This window comes from Petaurus breviceps, unplaced genomic scaffold (genome assembly GCF_028583685.1).
Source record: "Petaurus breviceps papuanus isolate PSGF00001 unplaced genomic scaffold, PetGlider_PUasm1.0 90977, whole genome shotgun sequence".
Taxonomy (NCBI): Eukaryota; Metazoa; Chordata; class Mammalia; order Diprotodontia; family Petauridae; genus Petaurus; species Petaurus breviceps.
In genome coordinates this window covers 3,847,509-3,860,455 of record NW_027187391.1, presented here as the reverse complement: position 1 = coordinate 3,860,455, position 12,947 = coordinate 3,847,509, and the positions used below count along the sequence as shown (strand labels likewise).

Sequence of the window (12,947 nt, the reverse complement as noted above, 5' to 3'; positions counted from 1 at the left end):
TGTACTCAGCATTTATCACACTTCTTGGAATATAGTAAGCACTTTATAAATACTTATTCCTATCTTTCCTTTATGTATAGGAAGCTAGATGGCACAGTAGATAGACTACCAGACCTGGAGTCAGGAAGACCTAAGTTCAAATCTGTTCTCAGACTTTGAAACTAGCATTTGTGTGAAATTGGACGAGTCACTTAACCCCTTTATTTTAGCTTATTTGTGTGTAAAATGGACATAATAATAGCACCCAAATCCCTGAATGGTTGTAAGAATCAAATGAAAGGATAATTATAAAAAAACTAAGCATAGTGCCTGACACATAGTAAGTACTATATACATGTTAGCTAATATTAGCAACTATTACTATCCATTCCTTTTTCCCCCTCTATCCCTGCCACCTTTAATTGTCCCCTATTTCCTATATTATTATAACATCTTGACTGCTTACCTTACTCCTAATCCTTCTTCCTACTATCAATGTTTCCCCTGCTCCAATTTATTTTAAACAAGGCTATGAGACTTGACTTCATAATCTGTAGTTTTATCAAATAATTCCCTATTTAAAAAACCTTTCCTGGTTTTCAATTGCTTGTTGAATAAAATACAAACCCCTATTCTTCCATTAAAATCATTCCTTTTCAAGTGATTCTCTATACTCTTAATTCTCACAGCACTTTGCATCTTAATTTGAAATCAGCAAAATCTAATCAGTATGAATGTGAGTATATGAATGCATGTCTTATATCCCTAAAAGAAGTATGATCACCTTGAGGGATAGGATTTTATTCAATTTTCTACTTCTTACCCACTTATCCTTAATCCCCAGTGCCTGGAATGTATTATATGGAGTATTCAAAAAATTATAATGGATAAATCAAAAAAATGTAGATTAATTAAAAACTACTTTATCAACAAGTTAGGAGGACATATTTAGGGACATGTACAAAAAGGATGAGAGTTCAGTATACACAAATATACATATATACCTATATACATAAAAACATATACACCCATATATGTATACACACACATATACATATATACATATATACTGAGTATGTCCTGTGACTCTATATAAATCAATTTTAGATTATGCATCATTCTGGACTATTTGTTCTTTACTCTCTTAAATGTGGAATTTTTAATTTAAATAGTTTGCAAATGACTGTACCTAACTATTTTAATTGATATAATAATTTTCTAGAATACCCATGTGGCCTCATGTTAGGAGGACCTTATGTATCTAGTCATATGTTCTTTGTGTTGTATTTTCTTCTATATTTGGAAATTTCTTGTGAAAGTATTTGGGATAAGCTCACTCTGACCTTGTTGTTGTGGAGCAGTACTTTGCAGAATAGAATTCTCTGGAGAGACATAGATTAATGTAGTAGCTCACATTTGTTTGATTGCATGTCAAGTAATCACAGTGTAACACCTGACTATTGGCTAAGCAGAGAGAAAATAGAAAATCCTAATATTTTTACTTGTAAACATAAATCCTAAGAACATTTCTCCAGTAAACCAAAAAATATACATATGTAACCAGTTTTATGAAATCACTTGTTAAATTATAACTTGTAAAATCAAAGCAAAATTTTCCGAAAGAACCATTTAAGTTGGTGTTATCCTCAAAAGATTTTATGGTTTATGTACTTAGGTATCTATGCAATTTTTGTCTTCATTAGACATACAAAATCATCCTTCACCATCCCTTTTTTCCCTCAAAATCCATTCTTTTTTTTGCTGCAAAACTATCAGTATGTATTAGTTAAATATTTCCCATTTAAACCAATCTTACTCTTTTAGTGTTTACAGTTGCCCCATACCAGAAACCTTCTAATTAGTTAGGATTCTAATAAATCTGGGATACAAGCAAACTTTAGATTTTATATCTTTTATGACTGTTGACATGGCACCAAAAAGATTTACTGTGCTTTATAATCCCTGACTACTCCTCAAACACCAAATAGCTCTCATAAGTACATACCACTGTTCATAAGGATTATTGGGCAATAGAAACTAGACAAATCATCCCAAACCTATGCCCTAACTTGCAGTGGGGTCATTAGCATAATCTTTGTGTAGTAAGAACCTCATTATTAAACAACAGATCAACAAAATTTTTTCTTCGGTTTCTCTTCTAAATGAAGGGATGGTTTAGGAAATCCAATTTAAGCCAACTTAGGCAGAATCAATTTGCAAAAGACAAAATGAAATAATCCCCTATGGTAGCTGTCATTTGAGGTTATATACCCCTCATTCCACTCCATCTCATCCACATTAACACAAAGAAAGATCATATTGTTTACTGGTATCAAACTTCAAAATTTGGCTTGCCTAAGGCATTGTTATAGCCCGGAATCCAAACCATCCACAGATATCAATTTGGAATGCAGCTTCAGCTCAAGTGGAATTGCTGTCACGTACAAGCCTGAAATATGAAGAGTTCTGAGCAGCTGACATTCTTAACATGATCATGAAGACATTTATCCAGATTTGAATGCATCCACTTCTCCCATCCCTTCAGATGCTTATGTCAGCTTTGACAGGTGGGGTGATGAATGGGTAGGGTGTTGGCAGGTGAAGACAGAGGGGTTGGATAAGAGAAATCTTCTGATTTTAATTTTTGTGATTATACCATTTTTGACACAATGAACTTACGTTAGAACATGTGAATAAATAAACCAGTGTGAGGAGTTGAACACCAAAATCTCAGAACATTCAAGAAGAATGGTCCATGAGAAGGAAAAGGATAATTTATTCCTGGTTTTGCTAAAGCCTCATGTCTTGGTAAAGAATAGTCTGAAAATCCTTAGAGCTAATTTATTTAGGGATCATCCATTAACAGAGGACAAATTATTTCCAACTTAAGAGAAATAAAATTGAGACTTTCTTCTTCTTCTTCTTCAGAAAACTGTATCTATAGTTATTAGTTCCAAGTCATGGGTCAGAAAAAGGAGTATTCTTCATAAATCACTTTTGGATAAGACTTAAATAGAAAACAGCTTACTGGAATGTTGAATAATGAAAAAAAGAAAAAAATTTAGGCTGAATGTTTTCTTCTCTTGTTGATCATGAAATTTTGGTGACTATTTCAAACATGCTACTAAAAATGATTGAACATCACTTTAATTCTCCTTTTCTTTGAGAGAATGAGGGATTATATTGAGAATAATTAGACTGAGATACGCAATTATTTTTTCTTTACATAGGTCACTAAACAAAGCTAGGAGACTGTGAGCCTTAAGGCCTGTAGTAGGCCATTTAGTATAGAGTGATGAGTTTTTCATATACTATTTTCCCTATAATTAAAGACATTGATGAACAAAGGGCTTTGACATTCTCTGAATTTTCTATAACATTTTGTGTGTTCATAGATAATAATGAAATGATTTATATAACTTGCCTCAACTGAAAAGGTGAAAAATTATTTCCCCAATAATCCCAAGATTAGAGAGGCAGTTATGGGACACTATGCATGGGGAAATCAAGTGATAGGATTGGATTTAAGAAATAAGACCAGGCAAGTAACCATGATTCTAGAAAATCAATTTCCCAATTTAAACAGTTAAATCTGTAGGATTTTTTATTCTCTCCTCAAAGTTCTCCAAGGAACAAAGAATTCATATAATCTGGATTCTTTTATTTTCTTTCTTATCATTTATTTTTCTTCTCTTTTTTCATTTCCTGTCTTTGTACATACTTCTTTTTCTTTTGTTCTTTTGTATCCTTCCTCCTCCCACTCATTTCTCCTTTTCATTATTAGTAATGCAAGGAGAAGGGGAGGGATGAATTGATAGACCATATGCTTCCTCAAATACTTGTTTGTATTTCAAAATAAGCACACACACACACACACACACACACACACACACACACACAATCAAAACCAAAGCCAAATTTAAGGATTGCAGGTAGCCACCCAGCTGAACTCTCCCAACATTCCAATCCAAACAGTTTTATTATAATACATCAAATAAAATTCTGGAGTGGCATAGTAAAAAAAAATGTGGTGAGATATTTTTCCAGCCTAAGAAAACTTAAATTGTGGGAAGAAGTTTTTAGCACCATTGTAGAATTATAGTAGAAGTCTGTCTTGTGCCCACACATGTGAAAACAACAGCTTCAAGAACTCTCAGACCAGAGACAGTGAGGATCTTGGAAAACTGTTCATAAAGAGATTAGAGAGGACACTGCCCTGGCACTGTGTACAACTAGAAGTGATTGGTAACTCTATTGCCCATATGTACTTCTGGGTGGCAGTCCCAGGTCATGCTTCCAAGGCTCAAAGGAATGTTAATGCTCCGTAACAAGGGAACAGGGGCCCTGGTCGTAGAAACAAAGCAGAGAAGAGCACCAACGCATGTGGCTGCAGAGGAGCAATGTCCCTCCTGTCATAAAGACAAAAGCACAGACCATAAAAGCAGTGACCATGTCATTTCTAGCATAACACCAACATGAAAATACCCCAAACTTGCAGACCTCCAGAACTAACTCAGAAAAGAGCAGTACAAAATGTTTGAAGCTAGGGATAGTACTTCATCATCCCCAGGTGAGAAAAGAACAATATTTATCATAAGTTTCAAAGTTAAGAAGTAGGCCAAAAATGTGTAAAAGCCCAAAAATAATAATTTGAACATTAAAAAAAAACTATTGTGGCTCTGGGAAAGATCAAGACATAAACTCAGAAGACAACAACATGAAAATAGCCAAAACCAAAGCTTCAAAGACAAATTCTAAGGGCACCAAAGTTCAACAAGAATTCCTGGGGGAAAATAAAAACAGATAAGAGTGGTAGAGGAAAGACAGGGGGAAAAATGAGAGTGGTGCAAAAAATAATGAAAATAGAATTAATAATTTGATTAAAGAGGCACAAAAATACTGGAAAAAAAAACCTTAATAAAAACTTAAAATCAAACCAAACCGGAATTGACTTAATGATTAAAGAGGCACTAATATTTACTGAAGAAAAGAAGCCATTAAAAGGCAGAATAAGCTGAATGGAAAAGGGTGCTACAAAAATTCATTGAAAATGTTTTTTTAAGATTAGAAATAGGCAGTTGGAAAGTAATGGAATATCAATAAGCATGAGACATCAATAAACTGCCACTTGATATCAATAAACAATAACACAAACTTAACAGACTGAAGAAAATATGTAGTATCTCACCAAAATGGAAAAAAATGAACTGGAAAATAGATTGTGGAGAGACGACATAAGAATTATTGGATTTTCTAAAAGGCTTGATCAAAGAAAGATTCTAGACACCCTATTAAAATTATCAAGAACAAGTTCCCCAATATCTGAGAGGGCAAAATAGAAAATGAAAAAAATCCACTGATCACATCCTGAAAGAGATTACAAAATGAAAACTCCTAGAAATATTATAAAGCCAAATTTCAGCATTTCCAGGTCAAAGAGAAAATGCTTTAAGCAACCAGAAAGAAATATTTCAAATGTCATGCAGCCATAGTCAGGATCACACAATTTTTAGCAGATTTCACTTTAAAGGATATTCTTTTTTTTTTAAGCAATCAGGATTAGGTAACTTGCTCAAGGTTACACGGACAGTTATTTCTGGGTGTGGTGTTTAGTATCTGAGCCCAGATTTGATACCCAGGTCATGCCGACAGTGGAGCCAGTGCTCTTACTCTCTCTTCTACCTGGCCGCTCCTTTAAATGATATTCTGAAAGACAAAAGAGGTAAACATCCAAGAATCACTCACCCCACAAGAATGTAAGAGGAGAAAAAAAGAATATTTAATTAAATAGGGGGTTTTCAAGCATTTTGATAAAAAAAACAGAAATAGACAATTTGACATTCAACAGCAGAATCAAGAGAAGCATAAAAAGGTAAAAATGAAAGAGTAAATATAAGAAAGTCAATAATGGTAAAATCTTCACATTTTTCTATGGGAAGAAGATACACATAACTTCTAACGTTATCATTAAGGCACTTAAAAATAGTTTACAAAGAGAGAGGGCATATGTATGAGTTGATCATAATGGAACAATCTTTAAAAATGGGCAAGCATGTACTCGGAAAAAAGAGAAGAGATAGGTAGAATATGGATAAATTTTCTCACAAAAAAGGCAAGCGAGAAGAGCTTCTACAGAGGAAAAAATGGGGCAGGGTGGTAGCAGTGAATGCTTGATCTTCACTCTCATTAGAATTGGTTCAAAGAGAGAAAAATATAAGTATATAATAAGATTTATATATATATATACACATACACATGCATGTATATATTTATATACATATGTGTACACACATATGCACTCACATGTACATACTTTTGTGTTTGTAACTTGCTGAATAGGGAAATAGCAGAGGAAAATGAATATAGCAGGGGAGAGGAAGATGAAGGGATTGATAGATGGAGGAAGGCAAGTGTTAGAAGCAAAACACATTTTGATATGGGACAGGATAAAAATGAAGAGGAAGAAATAGAAGATAATGGGAGGGAAGGAAATACAGAGATAGTTACCATAATTGTTAATGTGAATGGTATGAACTCACCCATAAAATGGAAGGAAATATCAGAATGGATTAAAAATCAGAATTCAACAATATGTTAATTTCATGAGACACACTTGAAACATGAAGATACACACAAAGGTAAAATAAACATCTGGAGATCTGAATGTTGTGTACTTCAAGTGAAGTTAAAAAGACTGAGGTAGAAATTATGATCATAATACCAATACAACATTAGACATAATTAAAAGGCATAACCAGGAAAACTACATTGTGCTAAAGAGGTAATATATATATATATATATATATATATATATACATATATGTGTATATATATGTGGACAATAAAGCAATATGAAAAACATTACAGTTAGTTTCTCTGATAGAGACCCCATTTCTCAAATATATACTGAGTATAGAACTGAGTTGAATTTATAAATATAAGAACCATTGTCCAGTTGTTAAATGGCCAAATGATATGAACAGGTAGTTTTCATATGAAGTAAGCAAAACTGTCTATGTTCATACAAAATACTCTAAATCACTATTAATTAGATAAATGCAAATTAAGACAACTCTGAGCTATTACCTCACACCTATCAGCAATGATAGATGCTGGCATGGATAAGGGAAATATAGATACACTAATGAACTGTTGGGCCAGTTGTGAACTTGGGCAAATATTCTAGAAAATGCTTTAGAATTTTACCCAAAGAATTTTCAAAGTGTACATACTATTTGACCCAGTAATAACAATACTATTCTATATCCCAAATACTATATCAATATCTCAAAGAGATCAAAGAAAAAGGAAAATAACCTACATGTATGGAACTCTTTTTGTAGTGGCAAAGAATTAGAAAATGAGGGAATACTCATCAATTCAGAATCACTGGACAAGTTTTCCCATATGATTGCACTATATGAAATAATGACAGGGGTGTGGCTTAAGAAAAAAATACATGAGAAAACTTATGTGAACTGATTCAAAGAACTAAGAGATCACTGTATACAGTCACAACAATGGTATAATTATGACCAACTACAAAAGACTTGGCTACTCTGATCAATAAAGTGATCTAAGATAGTTCAAAAGGGCTCATAATAAAATATGATCTTCACCTGTAGAGGAAGTATTTATGAACTCTGAGTGGAAATTGAAGTATAGTTTTCTCACTTGCTTTATCTTTTTTTTGCTTTAAAAAATGATAAGTAATATGGAGATATGTTCTACCTCATTTCATATATATAATTGGTATCATATTACTTGCCTCTTCAGTGGGTGTGGGAGGGGTTGGAGTGGGGAGAGAATTAAAACAAAATAGTATTTTATTTTTTCCCAATTGCAGGTCAAGACAAATTTTAGCATTCCTTTTTTCAAGATTTTGAGTTCCAAATTTTCCAAATTTCCATAATTGGTCATGGTTGAGAAAGAAGAAACAGATCAAAAGAAAAAAAGGGAAAATAATAAATTAAGTGAAAAATATACTACAATATGCATGCAGATACTAGCTATACTTTCACATTCTACAATATTTCTTCAAATATCCTAACTTTGGAGATTTCCTATTTATTCGGGTCATAGAACCTATTATACCATTTTACCTCAGCTATGAACAGTGATATTTTATCCTTGATCTTACCATTACTCCCAAGTATTCTACTTCCTTTTTATATGCACACCTAAATGCCTTTATCTAACCATAATCTTTTATAATTCTATCTTTCTTTAGATTTACAATCCATAACCCATTTTTTCCTACCTCACCATTCGGTCTAATCTCTTTATCCCTCAGTGAATTCCCAGGCCATAACTTCTGAACTAACTATAGCCTTCTCTCATCCCAATCTTGACCCTTTTATGAAACAATTCAACTCTCCACTAACTTTTATTCCTAGAAGCTCAGGTCCTAGTTTAGTGGATGGAAAGATTTTGGTTTGTGGAAGGGCCCCTTAGAATGACTGGTAAAGCAGTGTAATATTGACAGCACTAACACTATGGAGTGAAGACTTCAGTATCAAATCCTACTTTGGGCACAACTTCTATGTGAACTCAGGCAAATCACTTAAAGTCTAGAAAGCTCAGTTTCCTTATCTACAAAATGAGTTTTGTTTGTTTGTTTTTACTAGATTAAGCTTCACCATGCATTATCTCCATAATCCTAAGATCCTATGGTATTTTAATTTGTTCAAATTATTTTTTCACAGTTATACATCTATTTGTTGATCACAAAATGTGAAACCATGAGTGACATTAATGTTGAATTTACTGAAAAATAGAATGGAGTATTCTACCTTTTGATTGCTCTATAAGATGTTCTTATGGCCCTTCAAATCTTTTATATATATATTTTTTAGTTTTCAACATTCACTTCCACAAGATTTGTTTCACAAATTTGCTCCACGTCTCTCCCCTACCCCCCACCCCAACATAGCAAGCATACTTGAGCACCTATTTCCCCAATCTGGTGTCTCTTATGCCCTCCCTTATCCTCCCTTACTTTCTTGTAGGGAAAGAGGGATTTCTCTACCCCATTGTCTGTTTTCTTATTTCCCAGTTTCAAGTAAAAAACAATTTAAAATTTTTTTTTGAACTTTGATTTCCATATTCTTTCCATTCTTCCCTCCTCACCAACCTCCCCTGGGAAGATAAGCAACTCAATATAGGTTGCACATGTGTACTTACACAAAACATTTCCATTGTAGTTATATTGTGAATGACTAGCTATATTTCCCTCCCTCCTATCCCACACACCATTTATTCTATTTTATCCTTTGACCCTATCCAATTTCAAAAGTGTTTGCTTCTAACTACCCAATCCCACAATCTGTCATCTTCTATCATCCCCCCTCTTATCCCCTTGCCCCCTACTTTCTTGTAGGGGTAGAATACCCAATTGAATGTGTCCGTTATTCCCTCCTTAAACCAAATCCAATGAGAGTAAGAATGACTCATTCCCTTTTACCTTCCTGCTCTTCCCCTCCATTGTACCAGTTTTCTCTTGCCTCTTTTCTGTGAGATAATTTACCCTATTCCATCTCTCCCTTTCTCCTTCTCCCAATATATACCTCTCTCACCTCTTAATTTTATTTTTGAGATATCATACCTTCATATTCACCTCATCCTGAACCATCTATGTATATATATATACACACACATATGTACACATATACATATATGTATAAACATATATACTCACCTATACATACATATATGTATGCATACAAGTGCACATATATCTTCCCTTCAAGTATCCTCATTCTGAGAAAAGTCTCATGAGTTACAATTATCATTTTTCCATGTAGGAATGTAAATAGTTCATCTTTAATAAGTTCCTTATGATTTCTTTTCCCTGTTTACATTTTCATACTTCTCTGGCTTTTTGTATTTGAAAGTCAAATTTTCTGTTCAGCTCTGTTTTTTTTTAATCAAGAATGCTTGAAAGTCCTTTATTTCATTGAATAACCATATTTTTCCCTCTAGCATTATTCTCAGTTTTTCTGGGTAGGTGATTCTTGGTTTTAGTCCCAGCTCCTTTGACTTCTGGAATATTATATTCCAATCCCTTAGATCCCTTAATGTAGAAACTGCTAGGTCTTGTCTTATCCTGATTGTGTTTCCACAATACTCAAATTGTTTCTTCCTGACTGCTTGCAGTATTTTTTCCTTGACCTGGGAACTCTGAAATTTGTCTATAATATTTCTAGGAGTTTTCTTTTTGGGATCTTTTTCAAGAGGTGAATGGCAATTCTTTTCAATTTCTATTTTATCCTCTGGTTCTAGAATATAAAGGCGATTTTGCTTCATAATTTCTTGAAAGATGATGTCTGGGCTTTTGTTTTTATCATGTCTTTCAGGTAGTCCAATAATTTTTAAATTCTCTATCCTGGATTTATTTTCTAGTTCAGTGTTTTTTTTCCAATGAAATATTTCACATTGCCTTCTATTTTTTCATTCATTTGGATCTGTTTTAAATTATCTTGATTTCTCATAAAGTCATTTGCTTCCAATTGCTCCAATCTAATTTTGAAGGAATTATTCTCCAGTGATTTTTTTTGAAATTTCTTTTTCATCTGGCAAATTCAACTCTTTATTGGCTTCTTGGACCTATTTTCCATTTGAGTTATTCTATTTTTTAAGGTGTTATTTTCTTCAGTCAGGCTGGTGACTTGCTTTTCATGATTTTCTTGCATCATTCTAATTTATATTCCTAATTTTTCCTCTACTTCTCTTACTAGATTTTCCAAATCCTTCTTGAACTCCTCCATGGCCTGTAACCAATTCATATTTTTCTTGGAGGCTTTTGATGCAGGAGTTTTGACTTCATTGTCTTCTTCTGGTTCTATGTTTTGATCCTCTTTGTCCCCCAAAAGGATTTTATAGTCTGATTGTGCTTCATCTGTTTGCTCATCTTGCCAGCCAATTACTTGATTTTGAACCTTTTTCCATGATAAACCTCTGCTTCCAGAGTGGAGAGAGTTGTGTCCCAAATTTCTGGGGTTTTGCATAGCTCTTGTCAGAGTTATTTTTCCCCCAGGCACCTGCCTCAGAAATGTGGGGAAGATTTTCTCTCCTCAGACTCCACAAACTCTGCCATACCAGTGCTTCTCACCCCAGGGCTACCACCCAAGACTGGGACCCATATCCAAGCAGCACAAAGCAGGCAAATCCTGCCTCAGTGTCAGAAGATACCTGCCAATGTCCTTTGGACAGTCACTTGGTCCCCCAATCTCTAGACCAGGAGGCAGAAGTAGCAGCAGAGGCAGCAGTTGCAGCTGTGTCACCTCCAGTGTCCTGGGCCAGGGGTTGAACTGTGCTCTTCTCTCACCCTGGATCAACAGATCTCCCCACTGACCTTTTACTTTCTCTTTGACATTTATGTGTTGATAATTCTGGATACCATCACAGCTGCCAAGTGATTTACTGTCTTGAAGGCTGCTCCAGCTGGTCTGTTCCTGTGATTGGGGCTGCCATGTGTCTGGGTCTGTAAAGCTCACACAGGACTGTGCTCAGCTCCCAGCTTGGTAAAATAGACCCTTCCTTTGGGGGTGCTAGTTGTTTCTCTCTGTCAGTTTGTGGGTTCTGTAGCTCTAAAATTTGTTTAGATTCATATTTTACAGATATTGGAGGTTGTTGAAGCAGGAGCTAAAGCAAGTTTCCGTTTTATTCCTTCATCTTCGTTCTGGCCCTTCAGTTTTTAGAGTCAATATAAATATTGTTAGATTATCACAGTCCTCAAAGCAGTGCCTACACATCATAAATGCAGCTTTAATTGTTAATAGCTCTATCTCCCAAACTCTCAAATCATTTTCTGCATCAGTGAACTTGTGGAGAAGTATGTTCTGTATCCTAGAATAAAAAAGAACAGTATGATCTATTAGAGAACATTTATTAGCTTCTATAATGAAATTGTACTTTGGATTTAGATAGTTCTTGCATCTATTAGAGAACATTTATTAGCTTCTATAATGAAATTGTACTTTGGATTTAGATAGTTCTTGATAAGATTTGAGACTTCTTTCAGTTCACTAAATGGGCTCTCTACCTTTCACATCCACTAGAAAATTTTTGATTAATTCATCATATTAGTGAAAGGTGAGGCCAAGTCAGAGAACATGGAAATGAAGTGATGTTAAGATATACAAAACACAAAGAACTGCTACAGGAGGTAGAGGTCCTAAACCCTAGCTTCCACCTTGGATGAATCCACACAAACCTTCAATTCATGCTGACATTTTGTAGGCTTTACATTTGCTCTTTCTCAAATTGGTATTCCAAGTTTTTTATTAGATTGTAATATGGATTCTAAAGTAATAGGTCTCAATCTTTTTTTTTGAGGGGTAAAGGCAAGGCAATTGAGGTTAAGTGATTTGCCCAAGGTCAAACAGCTAGTAAGTGTGTCAAGTGTCTGAGTCTGGATTGGAACTCAGGTCTTCCTGACTCCTGAGCTGGTGCTCTATTCATTGGGCCTTCTAGGTGCCCTTCTCAAACTTTTCCATCTCAGGACTTATCTGTAATTATTTAATATATTAGAAATTTAAATAATTTAAATATTTCAGTAGAATTATGAAAGTTTTTTTTTTCTCACAGTCTAAAAATAGTCTCAGAGTTCCTTAGACATTTTGGTACTTAACTTTGAGAGTTGCTCTTCTAAAGAATAATTTGGACCTCTTGCTCCTATTGGGAAATGATTCTAGGAGCAGATAAGCACATAAACAAGGGGTGAAATCTCCCTTGGTAACTGAAATACCACATTCATGAACTGTTAAGAAAATTTAAGGATGAAAGGAACAGCTTGGGAATGGTGGATGCATTGTAGAATCCAGATGATATATAGTATGGTATTTAGAGAAGACATATTTTATTCGGGAAAATAATTTCCATTCATCATCATTTTGTATCCAGACAATATTATGTGCTGGAGAGAGAGAGAGAGAGAGAGAGAGACAGAGAGAGAGAGAGAGAGAGAG

The 12,947-nt window shown here is 34.3% G+C and overlaps 1 long non-coding RNA gene across 1 annotated transcript; it reads right to left on the bottom strand.

Moving 5' to 3' along the window:
- Nucleotides 1-1,728: 1,728 nt before the first annotated feature.
- On the bottom strand, nucleotides 1,729-11,777 carry LOC138152928 (uncharacterized). The gene is made up of 2 exons (XR_011166244.1): nucleotides 9,677-11,777; nucleotides 1,729-5,685 (listed from the first exon to the last, which is right to left on the bottom strand). It is a non-coding gene; the product is annotated as an uncharacterized lncRNA (long non-coding RNA).
- Between the last annotated feature and the right edge of the window lie 1,170 nt (nucleotides 11,778-12,947).